The following is a 19,106-nucleotide window of genomic DNA, read 5'->3' on the forward strand; positions in this document are numbered from 1 at the left end:
AGTATTTATTCACAAAAGATATGTTGAGTATATTTACTGAATTGTGGTCCTGGACAAGTCGCTTATTCTCTGTTAGGAAAAGAGTGCAGTTTGGTGCCTTCTCACACGGGGCACCAAATGTAAGAACAGGGGTGCAAAACAGAGAGGAAACAGAATACGAACTCGCAGCCAGACCAGATTTATTCAGAGAAAATAAATCTGCAGAGGCCAATCAATTGCCATCATGCTCACAGACCAAATAAACCAAAAATGGCAGAAGCCTTGACCCCAGCAGGCTGGTGCATTTTATATCTTAGGTGGGCTAGTGGGCGGGGCAGTAGGCAGAGATGAACTTCTCCATACTGGTTCTTCAGGTTTGGCCCACTGGCTTCCAAACCTGGGGAAGAATGCAGGGGTGGGATGGGGGACAATACAGGGTGTGAGACAGAGCTGATCTCTTGAAAGAAGGCAGGGGTAACAAGAAACCTAAAATGGCTGAGGCTATGTCCTTGTTCCATCATCCTCACTATCTCAGTTCTCTTATCAACAAAATGAATTCCAAAATAGTTTCTTTTGCAGGGACAATGTAGCATAAACTTGAAAGGAGTTATATCACTGTATGTTATAGAAACACTGGATAAATATTGTGTATTCTTTTCAGGACCTTTTCTAAAATTTTATGTGAGCTGCTAATGATACAAAGATGAACAGGATATAAATAATAATTTATATCTTAGTTTGAGAGAAATGGATATATAAGAAAATTTCATGACTGACCCATTCTAAAAATAAAGGAATTAGTACATCTGATTTTGGCCAAGGTAGAACAACAGAGGTTCTGTTTTATCTTTTGACTTAAGAAACTAAAGAAATGACAAAAATACACGAACCAAACACTTTCAGACATTGCACGGTGGGAAATGAAAGATTGCAATCATGGAGAAAAGTAAAGTGAATGCTCTGGCTTACAACCTGCATGCAGCACGCGGGAGAACATGCAAACCGCGTGGAAATTTTTCCAGCTTTTGAAGCCACAGCTCAGCATGCATCAGGCATTTGGGGCAGTGATTAAGACACCATTTAAGATGCTCAAATCCAACATCATAGTGCCTGGGTTGGAGTCCTAGTTCTGTTTCTGATTCCAGCTTCCTGCTACTGTGTACCTTGAGAGGCAGCATGTCCTTGAGTCCCTGCCACCCACATGGGAGCTTTGGATTGAGTTCCAGGTTCCTAGCTTCAGCCTGTCCCAACACTGCCTATTGCAAAAATTTGGGTAGTGAATCAGGGCATGGAAGATCTCTATCTGTATGTCTGCCTCAGTCTCTCTGTCATTATTCCTTTCAAATAAGATGGAAGTAAATATTTTTTTTAAAAAGAATGCATGAGGCTGGGGCCGCGGCTCACTAGGCTAATCCTCCGCCTGTGGTGCTGGCACCTGGAGTTCTAGTCCCGGTCGGGGTACTGGATTCTGTCCTGATCACTGGTCTTCCTGTCCAGCTCTCTGCTGTGGCCTGGGAGTGCAGTGGAGGATGGCCCAAGTGCTTGGACCCCTGCACCCACATGGGAGACCAGGAGGAAGCACCTGGCTCCTGGCTTTGGATCGGCGCAGTTCACTGGCAGTAGCAGCCATTTGGGGGGTGAACCAACGGAAGGAAGACCTTTCTCTCTGTCTCTTTCTCTCACTGTCTAACTCTGCCTGTCCCAAAAAAAGAAAAATCTCTCTCTCTCTCTCTCTCCTTTAAAAAAAGAAAAAAAAAAGAATGCATGAAAAAGAAATTACCTGGAAGTACGAAAGAATCCACAAGAAACCAATAGGCCAAATATTTTTCAGTGTTCACATAGGGATGAAAATAGTTTGTGTTCCTATCAGTCAGATTGGAAATACCTCTTAATATATAGAGCACTAGATAATGAAATAAGCATAAATTATCCATGGAGTAAAAGCAAACTTAGTTTTTGCTTAACAGAATTTTGAAACAAGATTTTAAAAGGATCAAATTGGTCCACAAGTAACTATTGACTAGAAATAATGCAATAAAATCTATCAATAGCAATTTAAAATTTGCACTATCCAATATTTAAACAAAAATTGCAGGAATGTTTTTGCCTGAAATGCACCCAGAAATGGGTGATTTCTATTTGTTCTGTTCTTTCTCTCACATGCAAAACTCTGTTCGGGAAGCCTGACCCAATTTCCTCTTGGCCCCATCAGTCTGTGGAGGATGTCAAAATAAAATTCCAAGTGTCCTTGACTCTTGCCCATCTATATTACCCTGACACATTCCATAGGCTCTCATTCTCCTGTGTACCACCAAATGTATCCTGGAATCCCCCAGGGATGCTTCATATATATTTATGAATTGTCACTTAAATTTCTGACTCAGGTGGTCCTGCCCTGAATTACAGTCTTTCAAACCACTTGAGGGAAAAGCTTCCTCATGGTCACTGCTGTCTACTCCCTATATGAAAGTGGGTGTCAGTGACAAAGGGCTGTCTTTCAACAACCTTGACACAGATCATTGAGGTGGTAGATATATTGTTCTGTTTGCTGGTATTCCTGCTATAGATAGGGAAACTAAGCTATATTCAAACCAGAAATTAGAAGAATTTCCATTATCCCTGTTTCTCTGGTCACAGATGTAAGGTTGCTTATACATCATATCTACAAGATCTCTTTACTTTCTTCATAGGGACCCTCTACTTATAATGTTAATGTTTATTTGTTTATTTATTTTAGAATGGCTACAATTGCATGTAGGATGGGGAGAATCGCTGTGTTCTTAAAGTTGTATTTATGAAATGCATGAAGTTTGTATATCTTAAGTAAAAGGTTTCTGGTGGTGGGGGGAGGAATGGCTACTATTAAAAAGACAAAAGGTACAAGTGCTGGTGAAGATGTGAAGTCATAGTGGAAAGCAATAAGGAAGATCCTTAAAAACTTAAAAATACAAATACCATATAAGCTAGCAAATCTACTACTTGGTATTTTTTTAAATACTTTTTTTTATTTGACAGGTAGAGTGAGACAGTGAGAGAGAGAGACAGAGAGAAAGGTCTTCTTTCCATGGGTTCACCCCACCAAATGGCCGCCACTGCCAGCACGCTGCGCCCATCTGAAGCCAGGAGCCAGGAACCCCCCGCCCCGGTCTCCCACGCGGGTACAGGGGCCCAAGCACCTGGGCCATCCTCCACTGCCTTCCCGGGCCACAGCAGAGAGCTGGACTGGAAGAGGAGCAACTGGGACCAGAACCCGACACCATATGGGATGCCGGCACTGCAGGCAGAGGATTAACCAAGTGAGCCATGGCACCGGCCCCTACTTGGTATTACATTTATATATGTACTTAAAATGAAATCAGGGCCGGCGCCACAGCTCAATAGGCTAATTCTCTGCCTTGTGGTGCTGGCACACCGGGTTCTAGTCCTGGTTGGGGCTCCAGATTCTGTCCCGGTTGCCCCTCTTCCAGGCCAGCTCTCTGCTGTGGCCAGGGAGTGCAGTGGAGGATGGCCCAGGTGCTTGGGCCCTGCACCCACATGGGAGACCAGGAAAAGCACCTGGCTCCTGGCTTCAGATCTGTGGGATGCGCTGGCCGCGACGGCCATTGGAGGGTGAACCAACGGCAAAAGGAAGACCTTTCTCTCTGTCTCTCTCTCTCACCGTCCATTCTGCCTGTCCAAAAAAAAAAAAAAAAATGAAATCAGTATGTCAAACCAAGCACTTGCATGTTTATTACAACATTATTCACAAAAGGTAATGTGGAAATCAATCTAAATGTCCATCAATGGATGAATGGATAAAGAAAATATGATGTAGGTAAACATAATAATAGAATATTATTCAGCCTTTAAAAAAAGAAAAACTGTCATTTCCAACAACATTAATGAGCCAAGAAGGACATTATGTTACATGAAATAAACCAGACACAAATAGATAAATATTATGTGCTCTTACTCATACGTGAAATCTTAAAAAGTTGATCTCATCAAAGCAAGGTTACCAGGACCTAGCTGTGGAATAAGCACTGGGGAGATGTTGGTCAAGGAATATAAAATTTCAAACCATAACTTTAAAAAAATTTTTAAAAGAATACAAAATTTCAGCAGTATGGGAGAAATAAGATCAAGAGATCTATTCTAAATGATGTTAGGAGAGTGGATGTGATCTGTTCTCTCCACAAAAATAGTAACCATGTAAGAAAATTCAAGTGTTGGTTAACTAGAATTAGTCATTTAAAATGTAAATGTACTTCAAAGCAAGGTGTTGTGCACAAAAAACATACTATTATCTGTTGATATAAAAAATAAATTAAAATATGTATTAAGACTTTGGTGTTTGGGTGCTTTGGATACACTAAGTAAACCAGGCACAATCGTTGAGTTTAAGAATTCTTAGATTCCTCTTTTCACATTTATACAAAGATACTTCAAAAAGTTCATCAAAAACAGAATTAAAACATTTTTGGTGCAAAAATGATTGAAATTTATGCATAGTTTTCTAATAAGAAACATTTTGCAGGAACTTTTTGAAGCCCTGTGGAGCTGGGCTGTAAGAGCAGCCTGCACTCTCCTACTGCTGAAGAGAGATGTCCCCCTATTATAATTCCCACATTAGTAATGGTATAGGGAAAGAGAAACATGTAGTTCACATTGTAGACTTGCGTCTCTGCGTATCAGGGGCAAAACTCTTTCCAGGTGGTGCTATCCCTTAGAGTCCTCCTATGCTCCTTTCGCCATCACAGGCTTGAGATACCAAGGTCCAATATGAAGGAGAATGACTCTGAATTACAAAATCTGCCTCCCTCCCGTGATGGGCAAGAGGAGTGTTGGCATATCTCACACCACCCAGAATACATTGAGAGTAGGCTTCAAGGCCAACAAACAGGAGCTTTCCTTTTGTTGTTCTTGTTCTTCAGAGACCCATGGGAGAGGCGACAGCTACAGGAGACAGCTGGTCGCAAAATTAAGGGTTTGGTATCATAGGTCCTCGCCACCTCTCTTTCTGTTGATTTCTACCTGAGAAACAAATCTTAAAATTTCAGGAAAAACTGTATTGAGCAAACATGGGCAATCACACTTTTTATTGTTCATAGATTATCTTCTAGATAAAGGAAATTCACTGATAAAGAGTTTACAAATAAAGTTTGAAATAGTTGGCATTTGCAAAATTCAGTAAGTCACATAGCAATTCAGTTCCAAATTCTCAACTGATCTTGGAGCAGAACCAGGTTCACAGAATGGAAGACTGATATTTCATTTAGCAAAAATTGATTCTCAATAAGTGTAAGAAGCAGAAGCCTCCTGTACCAGGAGTGGCAGAAGGTTATGCCTGACCCAATTCTATGGATTTAACAGCTATTCTCATGCCTTTGAATAGTAATAAGGCATAGGTGACATAAATTTTCAGTTAGGGCTACATCACATGGCATGTTGATGCATGAGAACATATTGCAGCTACACAGTGCCAGGAAGGGCACTGGTAGGGGAACACACAGCTGTCTCCTATAAATGGACCATAACAGGATTGACAAACGTAGGAGCAGCTGACAGGAACAGCTGAGATTCGTGACAAACTGATACAGATTAGAGAGGTATACACCTGTTCAAAGATTAATTTTTGGAAACCTGGAAATGGCGAGCTACATTATGAATTAGAGTAGTCTTTAAATCAGAATCAAATGTCTTGGGTCCCATTCCTGGCCCACCCACAAATGAAAGCAACAGTTTCAAGTAAATCAATACATTCCTATTTTCTCAATTGCCCCAACTGTAAAATAAAGCAGCTATTGCCTAGGACATCAGACTTCATCAAAACTTAGATCAATGCTAATCAAACTTTACTATGCAAGCAAATTACCTAGAAAGCTTATCAAAAATGCAGAACTAAATTACTCGAACTTAATTGAGATCCAGTATTTTGCATTTCCAACAGGTTCACACAAAATTCAATCATTTGTTTATTTTTTGTACTAGAGCACTACAATTTGCTAATTCTCCTAGGCAGAACTGATCAATAAAGGAACAGTTAGGATTGCCATTTTAGATTATGGGGTGAGGCAGATAAGTGAGTGGAACAGAGAATAGACCAACATATTAATCAGGAACACAGGCACAATCCAAAACTATGAAGAACTGGTACTGAAGTATACTATGCAAGTAGATATTGATAGGAAAAACATTTTAAAATAAAACAATGAGCATTGGTAGGAGTGTTTGATTCAGTCTGGATCCACAGCTCCAGGGAACTTTCATTTGTAAAGTGAGTCGTGAGCTCTGTGGTTGATTAAAGAAATAAGAAACTTATTTATCGTGATAGCCTAGAGAATCCTGGGTATCTGATTAACAGTATCATTATCAGGAAGCTCTGGGCTTTTTTACTTCTTTTTCCTTTTGTTTCCTCTTTCTCCACCCTCACTTATCTTACTCCTTTTCTTTTTTTTTTTTTTTTTTTTTAAGTTTTCACAATCTGATTTATTTGGACTTAATATCCTCCCTCAGAACATTTTTTTTTATCTTTTATTTAATGAATATAAATTTCCAAAGTACGACTCATGGGTTACAATGGCTTCCCCTCCCATACCGTCCCTCCCACCAACAACCCTCCCCTTTCCCACTCCCTCTCCCCTTCCATTCACATCAAGATTCATTTTCGATTATCTTAATATACAGAAGATCAGCTTAGTATACCTTAAGTAAGGATTTCAACAGTTTGCTCCCACACAGAAACATAAAGTGAAAAATAATAGATGATTTTTTTTAAATGATGATGAAATCAGATCAGACCTATTGTCATGTTTAATCCCAGTGAGAGTCAAGTTGGGAATTGAAAATTTCTTTCTTTTTTTTTTTTTTTTTTTTTTTACAGAAGATCAGTTTAGTGTACATTAAGTAAAGATTTCAGTCGTTTGCACCCCCATAGAAACACAAAGTGAAATATACTGTTTGAGTACTCGTTATAGCATTAAGCCTCAGTGTACAGCACGTTAAGGACCGAGATCCTACATGAGGAGTAAGTGCACAGTGACTCCTGTTGTTGACTTTACCAATTGACACTCCTGTTTATGGCATCAGTAATCTCCCTATGCACCAGTTATGAGTTTCCAAGGCTATGGAAGCCCCTTGAGTTCTCCGACTCTTATCTTGTTTAGACACGGTCATAGTCAAAGTGGAGGTTCTCTCCTCCCTTCAGAGAAAGGCACCTCCCTCTTTGAAGACCTGTTCTTTCCACTGGGATCTCACTCACAGAGATCTTTTTGCCAGAGTGTCTTGGCTTTCCATGCCTGAAATACTCTCATGGGCTTTACTCCTTTTCTATTCCAATTCCCTCCCCTCACCCCCTTTCCTAGCCTCTCCAGACAGGCAGTCATCATTTAGGTAGTTCTTTAGAAAACCTGCCATCTTTGAGATGCAAATAGCGTCAAGACCTTGTCCTCAGTTGCATGACCTGGGGATATCCTACTCTAACCAGAGAATTGTCCCTTTAAAATTTAAGCAATGAAAGTAGTGCCCCTACTCTCCCTGTCTCTATGGAATTGTAGGAGCCTAACTTTGATGGGCCCCAATTAGCAAGCATTGATGGCCTAATTACAGAGGAAAACACTTACCAATTAAGCATAATTCACTCTGCTGGACATATCCCTTTGATGAACCTCCCCCAATGTCCCCTAGTACTTTTGGTGTAGGCAGACAGATTCAGGATAAAATTGATTAGGTCTGTGAGCTGGAAGACCACACTTTCACCACGTTCCTGTGTGACCTCATGCCCCTAATGGATGCCCACCTGTCCATTAGACTACATAACCACTCCCCTTTGGAAGTGGATAAGAGGCCTGGAGCATGGTGGGCCCTTCCCTATGTTGCCCTTCCACTCTCTGCTTTCCTGCCTGCATGCTTGCTCTCTGCTTAGTATGGACCCAGCTTAGCTTCTAGACTTCCCTTTCTGCCCTGTACAAAGCCCTTACTCTCCTGCACATTTCTCTCACTGAATAAAATCCTTAAAAGCTTACCACGTTGTCTGGTTTATTTGCACCAGTATTCAGAATTCTCTGAATATGTGGCAAGAGCCCACAGGCATATTAATATTGAGGATTATTAATAAGCAGTCTGATATCATCATCTCACCATACTGGTAAAATCCTCTCACATCATCTCAGTGGAATTGAGTCCAGACTGAGTTCCAACCTCCTTCTCCTATGGCAAGAGCTGTGAATAAAGTCCTCTCTGTTTGACTTTGCATGGTGCAAGTTCTGCTTTGATGGTGTGCATAATTTTAATGTATGCAGATAGCATTATTTTATATAGCATACTGTGCTTCTTGTTTTAACTGAGAATTATGTTTTATAGATATGAGCATGATTTTATGTGTATGTCAGCTTCATTCTTTCTGACAGTAGCTTAATAATCTGTAGTTGAGCTTTGACTTCCTCACTATCTTCCTTTTTATTGTCATTTGTTTTTGCATGTTCTCACTCCTTTTTTTTATAGATTTACTTATTTTAAAGACAGAGTTATTAAGAGAGGTAGAGACAGAGACAGGTCTTCCATCCGATGGTTCACTCCCCAGATGGCCTCAATGGCTGGAGCTGCGCCAATCCAAAGCCAGGAGCCAGGAGCTTCTTCCAGGTCTCCCACATGGGTGCAGGGGCCCAAGGACTTGGGCCATCTTCTGCTTTCCCAGGCCACAGCAGAGAGCTGGATCAGAAGAGGAACAGCCGGGACTCGAACCATATGAGTTGCCAGCGCTTCAGGCCAGGGCATTAACCAGCTGCACCACAGTGCTGGCCCCGTCATTTGTTTTGCTTTGCAGTTGTTTGATTATTGACAAATTAGAATTTATATTTATGTGCATGTTTCTATCTAGTTTTCCTCTAAATTGCTGAGTTTTGCTCATTTTTCTATTGTGTTCACTGTATTACTCTTATTGTATTATTCTTGTAGAAGTTCTATGAACACTATGACTTAATTCTATGTGGTTATAAAAATTGTAAATATGTCTCCCAATCAGTTATCTATATATTAAGCTTGTCCACAGTATACCTTGTAGTATATTGTGAAATCAAGGTAACTCAGATTTATCAATCATCTATCTTATGACTTATATTTTATAACTTTAACATCTAAATTAAAGCATCCCAAGCCATATTTCAAGATATTATCTTATATTTTCTTCTATTTGTTTCTTGATTTTGTTTCACTTTGTCTTTACATTAAGAATGTTCACCCATCTGGAGTCTTCCTTTATGCAATATGGTTTGTAGGGATGTGGTTTTAATTTTCTCTTCTGTTTAACACTCTCTTAGCCCTTCTAATTTGTGATTTTTTTTTGTTTTTCTAGTTATGAGACATTTCTCTCCATGATTTCCTCAAAAACCATCTTCTCTCCATTTTTCTTCTTTCCTACTAAGACCAATCTGTAGATGACAGCTTAGCTTTTGTTGTGTTTTTAAACAGCTAGGTCCTGGTAAACACATTCTATCTTGTTTGCTTTCTAAACACGTTCTATCTTGTTATCCTATTCTGTTGCCTTCAGAAAAGTCCTCAGTGTAATTGTTCAACTCACATATGGTTCTTAACTATATTAATCCTAGAGTTTACTGTGGTCCTTATTTTAACAATTGTGTTTTGCATACTAACATTTGCTATTTGGCTCCTCAATGTGATTTTCTGTCCTTTTAAAGTTTCTTAACATCTTCCCTTAAATCCTGGAGTATCCTTATTTTGTAAATTTTAAATTCTTGTTCTAATGAGTAATTCCACTTCAGTTTTTATATGATGATATTTGTCTTTATTTATAATAGAAACTATATTTTTCCTTGTCTATTATTTGGCTGTGAACTCGTGTACCCCTAGAGACACCAACTGTTCTTTTTGGTAATGTGTGTTGGGGAACAGCCAAAAGCCATCTGGTTATTGTAAGGGAGTAGTTCACAAACCATGGGCCTTGGACAAACCTGATTCACTGCCTGTTTTATTAAAGAAAGTTTATTGGAACACAGGGAATGTACATTCATCTACATATTGCCCATGACTGCTTTAGCATAACAAGCAACAGAGTTGAGTAATGACAACAGAGAAGATACAGCTCACAACGTCTAAATTATTTACTATCTGGCACTTTTCAGAAAAAGTTAATTGACTGCTGATTTAAGAAGTGGAGAATATTGCCCAGGACCATAAACCCTTGTCATTACTTCCAATCACTGCTTTTCCATCAGTCAACACCTGTGTTGATTTCACCTTTGAGGTGATTTCCTTACAGTGTAATATGCAATATGATGGTCTCCATGTAGAGGAGTTTACAAATGTTTCCCAGCCTAGTCCCTCAATGCCTTGCTTTGTGCCCTAAGAACAATGTCACCACCACTTAGCTCATCAGAGTAGAGAAACGAAGGAAGGGAGGGAGATAGAGAGGGAGGGAGGAAAGAAAGAGGGAGAGAGAAAAAAGAGAAAAGAAAAAAATGATTTTCCTCCTTTAAACCCCTTCACTCCACCTCACCTCACCTCAGAGCCAGTGTTGAGGGCAGGGAAGATACCAATGTTTTCCAGAGCCCTCGCTTGTGAGTTTAAAATAAAATCATCAGGAAACTTGGGATTCAGATCTTCACCTTCCTCCTCCCAGCTCGGTCTCTTCAATGTGTGGCCTTCTGAAATGTGTCTTTAGTACACAGGAAAGTCGACAGCAGGAAATCATCTTGTCCAAAATGTCAGTAGTGACAAAGCTGAGAAACCCTGGTTTGCATGAATATAGAGGTCAAATAGAGAAAGAGATACTTATAACCCACTGGGCTGTTTTCATGGGTCAGGCACATAGCAGTACTTTATATTAATTATTTCACTTAATTCCTATAATAACCCAATGATACAGTTCTTTTATAATTCCATTACTATTATACAGAGGTGTGTGTGTGTATGAGAGAGAGAGAGAAAGAGAGACTTTATCACTTGGATACAATCTTACAATGTTAAAGATTTTAATAAACCCTGTTCTTTGTCTACCCAGATATATATGTGTGTATATATATATGTATATTACATATGTGTGTGCACACATCACACACACATGGAGGGAGAGAGAGAGAGAGGCAATATCACTTGTCTACCATCTCACATAAGGAAGTTGAGAAATCTGGATTCAACTCAGTAACTTTGAGGCTCATTACACTTTATCAATCACTTTGCTACAATATCTGTTTCAGGGAATGTGATCTACAAGTAGGTGGGGTATTAACTTTATGATTTAATATTAATTACTGCGGTCCCAAGGTGCTTGTAGGGTAGCATTAGGGATAGTGACTTTCCTCCTATAGAGCTGTGTATGGAGAACGGGCACTACTTTGCACTGAGGACCAGGAGGAATTCTTGTTGGTAAATTGAGTAGAAATTTGAGTCCCCAAAGATCTGATGCTGGGTTTATGATGCACAGAGTGTAACACACGCTCAGTAATTTCTACCCTCAAGGGGCTCATCCAACTTGGGAAGAAAACTTAAAGGCAGGAAGAGTGTTTTGTACTTCTACTCATTTGTCTGAGAACTATGAAACATGGAACAGATTTTCATATGAATCAGATGACTTGTGGAGCTTTTTAAAAGATTATTGTTTACCTCTTAGCAAGGAAAGAAAAAAATTTTCTGGGAGAGCTCTTAAATAGCAATCATGGCATATCCTCTATCATAGCTCTTCTAACATCTCAAAGGCTGAGGTCGGTGATGATGGCTGCAACTCCTTTCATCACTAGAAGCTTTGTCTCCACAGTAGAGTGGAGAGGAGGAGCCCTCAATGTGCAGCCTAGTGAGGCTTGCTGAGAAAGAAAGGTGAGCTCTGAATTACCTTTCTTTTAATAATTTCCCTTCAAACCCAAAACTATATAAATGAAGGGTTATGAGGATTACCACATATGTGTTGCTTTTTTCAGCACTCAGTGACGACTGAGGAGAACAGGGGAATGAAGTGTGGAGACACTGGGAAGTGTATCAGCATTCTTCCTGGTCAGACACACACACACAGGTGAGGGAAGGAGGAGATGTGGAACCCTCAGGAATCAGCCTAAGAAAATTCGCTCCCTGGAGATCTTGCTTGAGTCTTCAGATAGCCCTGAAGGTCCTTCCCCTCTGGAGACAAAAATGAGAGTTCGTTGTTAATATCACCTTGTATTCCTCTGCTCACAGATCTACTGGTGAAGTGAATGGCTATGGAAAAAACTCGTCAGTGGTGGAGTTTGTTCTTGTGGGATTGTCAGAGCAACCTGAGCTAGAAATGTCCCTGTATTTTCTGTTCTTGGTGAACTACGTGGTTACTGTGCCTGGCAACTTGAGCTTAGTCACTCTAATTTGCCTGAATTTGCACCTTCACACCCCCATGGACTTTTTTCTTTGCAACCTGTCCTTCATTGATTTCTGTTATTCATTTGTCTTTACCCCTAAAATGCTGATGGGCTTTATTTCAGAGAGCAACATCATCTCCTTTGCAGAATGCATGGCTCAACTCTTTTTCTCTGCTTTTTTTGTCAACTCTGAGTGCTATGTGCTGACAGCCATGGCCTATGATCGTTATGTGGCCATCTGTAAGCTGCTGAAGTACACGGTTGTTGTGTCCCCAAAGGTTTGTTTTCTGCTGATGTCTGGTTCATATTTGATGGGGTTTTCTGGTGCCATGGTCCACACGGGGTTTATGCTTAGGCTCACCTTTTGTGATTCCAAAACCATCAACCACTACCTGTGTGACATCTTCCCCTGCTTCAGCTCTCCTGCAGCAGCATGTATGCCAATGAGCTTGCCAGCTCTCTCATTGTAGGTACCGTTATCATTGCATCGAGCCTCATTACCCTAGTATTTTATGCTTTCATTCTTTTTAATGTCATCACATGTCTCCAGCTAAAGGTTGGTCCAAAGCCATCTGCACCTGTGGTTCCCATATCATAACTGTTGGTCTGTTCTATGGATCTGGGTTGCTTGAGTATGTGAAGCCATCTTCTGCTGAATCTTTCAGCCAAGGAAAATTTTTGTCTGTGTTTTATACTCTCGTAGTGCCCATGCAGAACCTCCTCATTTATAGCCTCAGAAACAAGGATGTCAACTTGCTCTAAAGAAAACTCTGAAGAGAATTACAAATTAAGCAGCACTGCTAGGGCTGAGTTGGTCCTTTTCCATGGCAAGGTCTTTTTGTCCTCTTCCTATACCTCCTCATAAACTTCCTTCTAATCTCTTTCTTTCCTCTCTTCATCTTTCTTTCTATAGTCTTGGCAGGATTTCTACTCTAAAACACTTTCTTCTCTCTGCATGCAATACAGCTACGTGTGTCTTTCTTGGATGAGGGTCATCTTGGTCCCAAGGGGGCTCTGCCCCAGTTTCCATCTTTATGCCTGATGCAGATACTGAGCTGATATCTTTTCCTATCTAAAGGTAACCTACTTACTAGTTATTTCGTATGTGTCTTCATTATTCAAGGCAAGGCAAGGCGTTGGGTACTGTCCAATGTGTTCATTTCTTTCTTCCTCTTCTGAAACTATTACATAGAGTGCTTTCCTCTTTCAAGTATCTTACTACTTAAAACTGCATTAAAACAGGAGCCATGACAGAACTTGTGGACATGGTACAGATGTCAATTTTTTAGGATTCTTTCAGTCATGGTTCTTATTCTGGATTTTTAGCCTCATATCTATATAGGGACCATACACTTTATTGGATTAAGTTTCTATTGTCATTGATGGTTAGGTGAGGCTCACGGTTCTGCCCACCTTTCTCAAACTCCACCCAAAACAACAAGGCCTCAGTCAACTGATACTTTGTGATAAATAGAATTGAAATATTGATAATTTTTCCATTTATATGTGGATTGTGTCTGTGATTGTGATGAAAAATTACACAATGATATTCCTGCTTACAGTATCAAGAGCCACATGTGATGTCAAGTGTCTTTGTTGCCCTGGTTGTGTAACCAGGGTTTCCTTTTGCAAAGGAAAGTCTATTTATTTCTTTTAAAACACAAAAACATGTGTGGAGATCTTGCTCAATTGAGATTTGTTTGTTTAATATGTAAATTTTATTTATCCTTTTTTTCTTAGAAGAAATAATTGAATCTGAATTCATTAATTCATTACTGTATGCCACCTTCTTTACAAATCCTATTAAATATCCTACATATCCTATGATTAGGATATAGTTATATGACTTTTTCTAGGCCACACAACTAATCACACAGAAGCTAGTTTTTCTTTCATTCTTTTTTTTTTAAAGATTTATTTATTTGAAAGTCAGTGCTACACAGAGAGAGAATGAGAGGCAGAGAGAGAGAGAGAGAGAAAGAGGTCTTCCATCCACTGGTTTACTCCCCAGTTGCCTGCTAGTTTTTCAAACCATTGTACATCCTAAGAAGAAATGAAAAGGAGGGAGGGAGGGAGAAAAAAGGAAGGAAGGAAGGAAGGAAGGAAGGAAGGAGAAAAGAAAAAAAGGAAGAAAGAAATTGTGAGAGAATAGAGAGAACCTCTGGAGAACTCTTAGAGAATGGGCTGAAAGTGAGAGTGGTACGGGAACTGACTCTCAGCCAGGATGCTGACAGATGAGCCGTGGACTTTAATGCCCAATGAGAATACACTCATGACTCTTTAAAGATCGATTTTAAAATGGGGTAAATAGGATGGGCAAAAAGGAAAAGCTTCATCATGCTCTTGTTCAATGGTCAGTCATTTTCTGGGAAGATAAGACTGAGGAGTTTAGGTCGAGTTTTCCTGGTGAGACGGGGTTATGGTTTCCACAGTAGTACTTTCATGTTTTGCTCTCTCCCATCCATCCTTACTTTGAATGATTTCAGTGCGGTATGGCCTTCAAGAGACCATGGTTCTTACCACTGCATTTTTATATTTATGGAAATCTATCATGATTTTTGAAAAATTTTTAAAAGACTGGCTTTTAAGATTAGCCTTAGCATGGAAAGCCAAGACACTCTGGAGGGAAAAAAAAAAAAAAAACTAAATGAAAGATCTCCACGAGTGAGATCCCAGTGGAAAGAACAGGTCATCAAAGAAGGAGGTACCTTTCTCTGAAGGGAGGAGAGAACTTCCACATTGACCATGGCCTTGTCTAAATATGATCAGAGTCGGTGAACTCAGGGGGCCTTGGCAGCTCATGACAAGAGCCTAGGGTGATTACTGATGCCATAAACAAGAGTGTCAATTTGTTAAGTCAACAACAGGAGTCACTGTGCACTTACTCCTCATGTAGGATCTTTGTCCTTAGTGTGCTGTACATTGAGATTTAATGCTATAACTAGTACTCAAACAGTATTTTTCACTTTATGTTTCTGTGTGGGAGCAAACTGTTGAAATCTTTACTTAATGTATGCTAAACTGATCTTCTGTATATAAAGAGAATCAAAAATGAATCTTGATGTGAATGGAAGGGGAGAGGGAGTGGGAAAGGGGAGGGAGCGGGTGGGAGGGATGTTATGGGGGGGAAGCCATTGTAATCCATAAGCTGTACTTTGGAAATTTATATTCATTAAATAAAAGTTAAAAAGAAAAAGGTTAGCCTTAGAAGATAATGATGTCAGCTATGATCTTTACTTTAATCTGAGTAAAATTATTGTTTTAGGGAAGAGCCAAGAATTTACAATTATGATAATACTGATCGCACCATTATAATTTTAAGACTTTCATTCCTTAAAAAGAATCTAAATGCTTTGTATTACTTCTATACTTCTTTTGTCTATATTCATTATAGTACTTGGTTAAATAGAAATCTTAAATTGATTTGGTTTGAATTTCAACCTAAAGGACGTATTTTACTATTTTTAAAGATTTCATTTATTTATTTTTATTTGAAAAATAAGATTTGAAAAATCACATACACAGGGACAGAGAGAGTGAGCAAGAGCAAGAAAGAAAGACAAAGAGAGGCCGGAACCACGGCTCAATAGGCTAATCCTCCGCCTGCAGCACCAGCACACGGGGTTCTAGTCCCGGGCAGGGCGCCACATTCTGTCCTGGTCATTTAGCTCCTTTTCCTGTCCAGCTCTCTGCTGTGGCCTAAGAGTGCAATGGAGGATGGCCCAAGTGCTTGGACCCTGCACCCGCATCGGAGGCCAGGAGAAGCACCTGGCTCCTGCCTTTGGATCAGCGCAGTGTGCCGGCCGCAGCGCGTCCACCACGGCGGCCATTGGAGGGTGAACCAACAGCAAAGGAAGACCTTTCTCTCTGTCTCTCTCTCTCTCACTGTCCACTCTGCCTGTTAAAAAAAAAAAAAAGAGGGAGGGAGAGAGAAAGGAGAGAGAGAGAGAGGAGAAAGAGTGCTTCCTTGTGCTGGTTTACTCCCCAAATGCCCTAAATATCCTGGGACTGGAGCTGGGCCAGTAGCCAGGAGCCAGGAACTCCATCCAGATCTCCAAAATGGGTGGCAGGGACACAAGTACTTGAGCCATCACTTGCCCAAAGTATTTATCTTGAAAGTTCACATGCTTTCAAAAATGATATAGAATAAGGGGCATGACATCCATGTCTATAAATCCTTAGTACTCAACAAAAACCTGCAATGTGAATCCACAGGCATAGGACATTACTGTGGTCTGAGTACTAGATGTAGTAAGGAGTACTCCCTGGTGAAGAACAAATCAGCAAATAGCCTGGGTCAATTCTGTGAAATCAACAGTCTCATTTTTCAGGACAGATTGCTTGTATTGAACTGGAAAATGTAACTTATTTAACTTTTTAATTAAAATGACATTTTATAATATTTGTAACTAAAGTTGTTCAAAGTCAAAGGCTTTAAATAATTAATGTCATAAGAAAGTAGACATAAGATACTGATAGAATATTTGAGCTTATTTTACCATTATTGAATGTTTGGAAGTTTTCTATGTATGCTTTGGGAGCGATATGGGTACATATTTCAAATCCTCTTGCTGTGTTGTAGCTTCTCCACACACACAGTCTGAATTGGAGAAATATTCAGCCTTATGCACTCGACTTTTGGTGTTGCCTTTACAGTCCAGCCTCTCTCTCTCCAGATCAGACACAAGCTACTATGGCTACTCTACAAATGCAGAAGCTTTCTGCAAATTAGGACTTCTCTGTAACTTTGAAATACACGAGATGAAAAAGTGAAACTGGTTCTGAAGTGAGTCGACACAAAATTTGTAAATGGAAAAAGATGATATCATACATCCTTTGAAAATGATTTTGATTTTAAATTTTTGAATGTTTTAAACAGTTATTTAAAACTCTATGTTAAATTGAATATCTATTGTTGTTCCGGTGATTGTAAAAATTTAGTAGTTATTGTTATTAAGAATTCTTGATCAGTAATTGCAAGAAGTTGTTTACTCCCAAAAACCTGAAACTGGGGTGAGGTTGTGGTACAGTGGCTAAGCTTTCTCCTGAGACACCAGTGTCCTAAATGGGTGCCAGTTTAAGTCCCAACCACTTCACTTCCTGTCCAGCTCTCTGCTATGGCCTGGGAAAGCAGCAGAAGACGGCCCAAGTCCTTGGGCCCCTGTAGCCATGTGAGAGTCCTGGATGGAATTCCAGGCTCTTGTCCACAGCCAGGCCCAGCCTAAGCCATTGCAGACATTTGGGGAGTGAACCAATGGAAGGAAGATCTCTCAGTCTCTCTGTGTCTCTCCCTCTCTGTGTAACTCTGCTTTTCAAATAGATAAATAAATCTTTAAAGAAAAAAACATACCTGACAGAAAAAAGTATTCCAGAAGAGAGCATAGCATAAATAAAATAATCACAAACTCTTTTAATCATGTTTTGTTTTAAATAATTTACATCGATATGTTATACAGTGAATAAACATAGTAATTTTTCTTTTTACCATCAAGCATATCGTGCACGTGGATCAATTTAATAAAGAAAGAAAAAATGAAAGAAAAAATAATCAATAAAATATCTACGTAGGTCACAAAATAATGTCGGGAATTTTTATTCGGTGTTTTTGGCTGTGTTTTTCCCAAAGTGGAAACCCCGAATGCAGCACAATACTAGATAGGTAAGTCGTTATGTAGTTCACTCAGGGCAAGTGGACTGGGTACATGGGATTCAAAAATGTTTTTTGCACCAAAATAAGCTTATCTTTTAATTCCTTTTTGCACAAACTGAAGTATTCTCATATAATGACTATGGATCAATTTATACCATCTGGATGCCAACACTGGGAAGGAGGGAAGCATGCTGTTGTCTTACACAGTAAACATTTTTTCTCCCCTTCTCCCTAATGCCAGAAAAGTTTGTTAGAGTCTGAAAAAGCCCACCGCCCGAGGAACGACTCCAAGAGCTTTTTCTCTCATGCAACCAGCAAAGGGTTAAAGATTTATTGATTATCCAGCATGCTGGGGCTGTCTGATCATACATGAGCAGAGCAGCCCCGAATAACCAAAGGTTAGGGTTTATAAAGGCAAAAACCGCAAAACCGGGAAGGGGGGAATACATGGTTGCTATGCACGGTTGCTATACACAGTTGTTAAAATCAAAAGAGAGTACATAAAATCAAGAGAGTATATGGTTACTGGGGTCAACATAACCTAAAACCTAAGTGAAATTAATATTTATCATAATCTTGACAATACCAGTTACAATATTACAATTAGCAATTAGGACTTGACATTAATGTAAGACACAGACAAATCACATCTTTATTATTAGCCCAGGTAACCCAGGTGCAACCTTTCTACTTTTAAGTTTGAGCAATCATGCTAGGGGGTTTTTGTGCGTTGCCAAGGGTGATGTAGTGCACTGCTATTGTCCGACTATTTGAGATCATAGTTTCAGACCAGAGTCTCACGGTGGGGGGGTGCTTTCTCAGAATGGAGTCTCAAGTGCTCCAAAATGGAGTCCCTACTGTCAAGGTGCTACTTTACTCTGTCTTATTTTTACAGCTGTACCAGGAAGGTTTAAACCTGTAAGCTTAAGCTTAACTTTTTACACCCGCACATATACAATTTTAACTCTTCAAGTTCAGTGCATAATAATGTCTGAGAGAATTGGTGATTTTGTTAGTTCTCCTGGCTATGAGGCTGGCTCTGTGGCATATTTCTGAGAGAAGAGGCACAAAATAAATGCTGTTTGCAGGAAACTATTTGCTTCATGGTATAGGGGACTTCTTTTGCTTTCTGTTTGCTTTCCCTTTCTTATTTGGGTACA

The 19,106-nt window shown here is 39.8% G+C and overlaps 1 pseudogene; it reads left to right on the forward strand.

Annotated features, from left to right (window-relative positions):
- Positions 1 to 974: 974 nt before the first annotated feature.
- Positions 975 to 13,087, forward strand: LOC100344031 (olfactory receptor 8C8-like; annotated as a pseudogene).
- Positions 13,088 to 19,106: the final 6,019 nt, after the last annotated feature.

This window comes from Oryctolagus cuniculus, chromosome 1, assembly GCF_051225735.1.
Source record: "Oryctolagus cuniculus isolate XC-2025 breed Fujian yellow rabbit chromosome 1, ASM5122573v1, whole genome shotgun sequence".
Lineage (NCBI taxonomy): Eukaryota > Metazoa > Chordata > Mammalia > Lagomorpha > Leporidae > Oryctolagus > Oryctolagus cuniculus.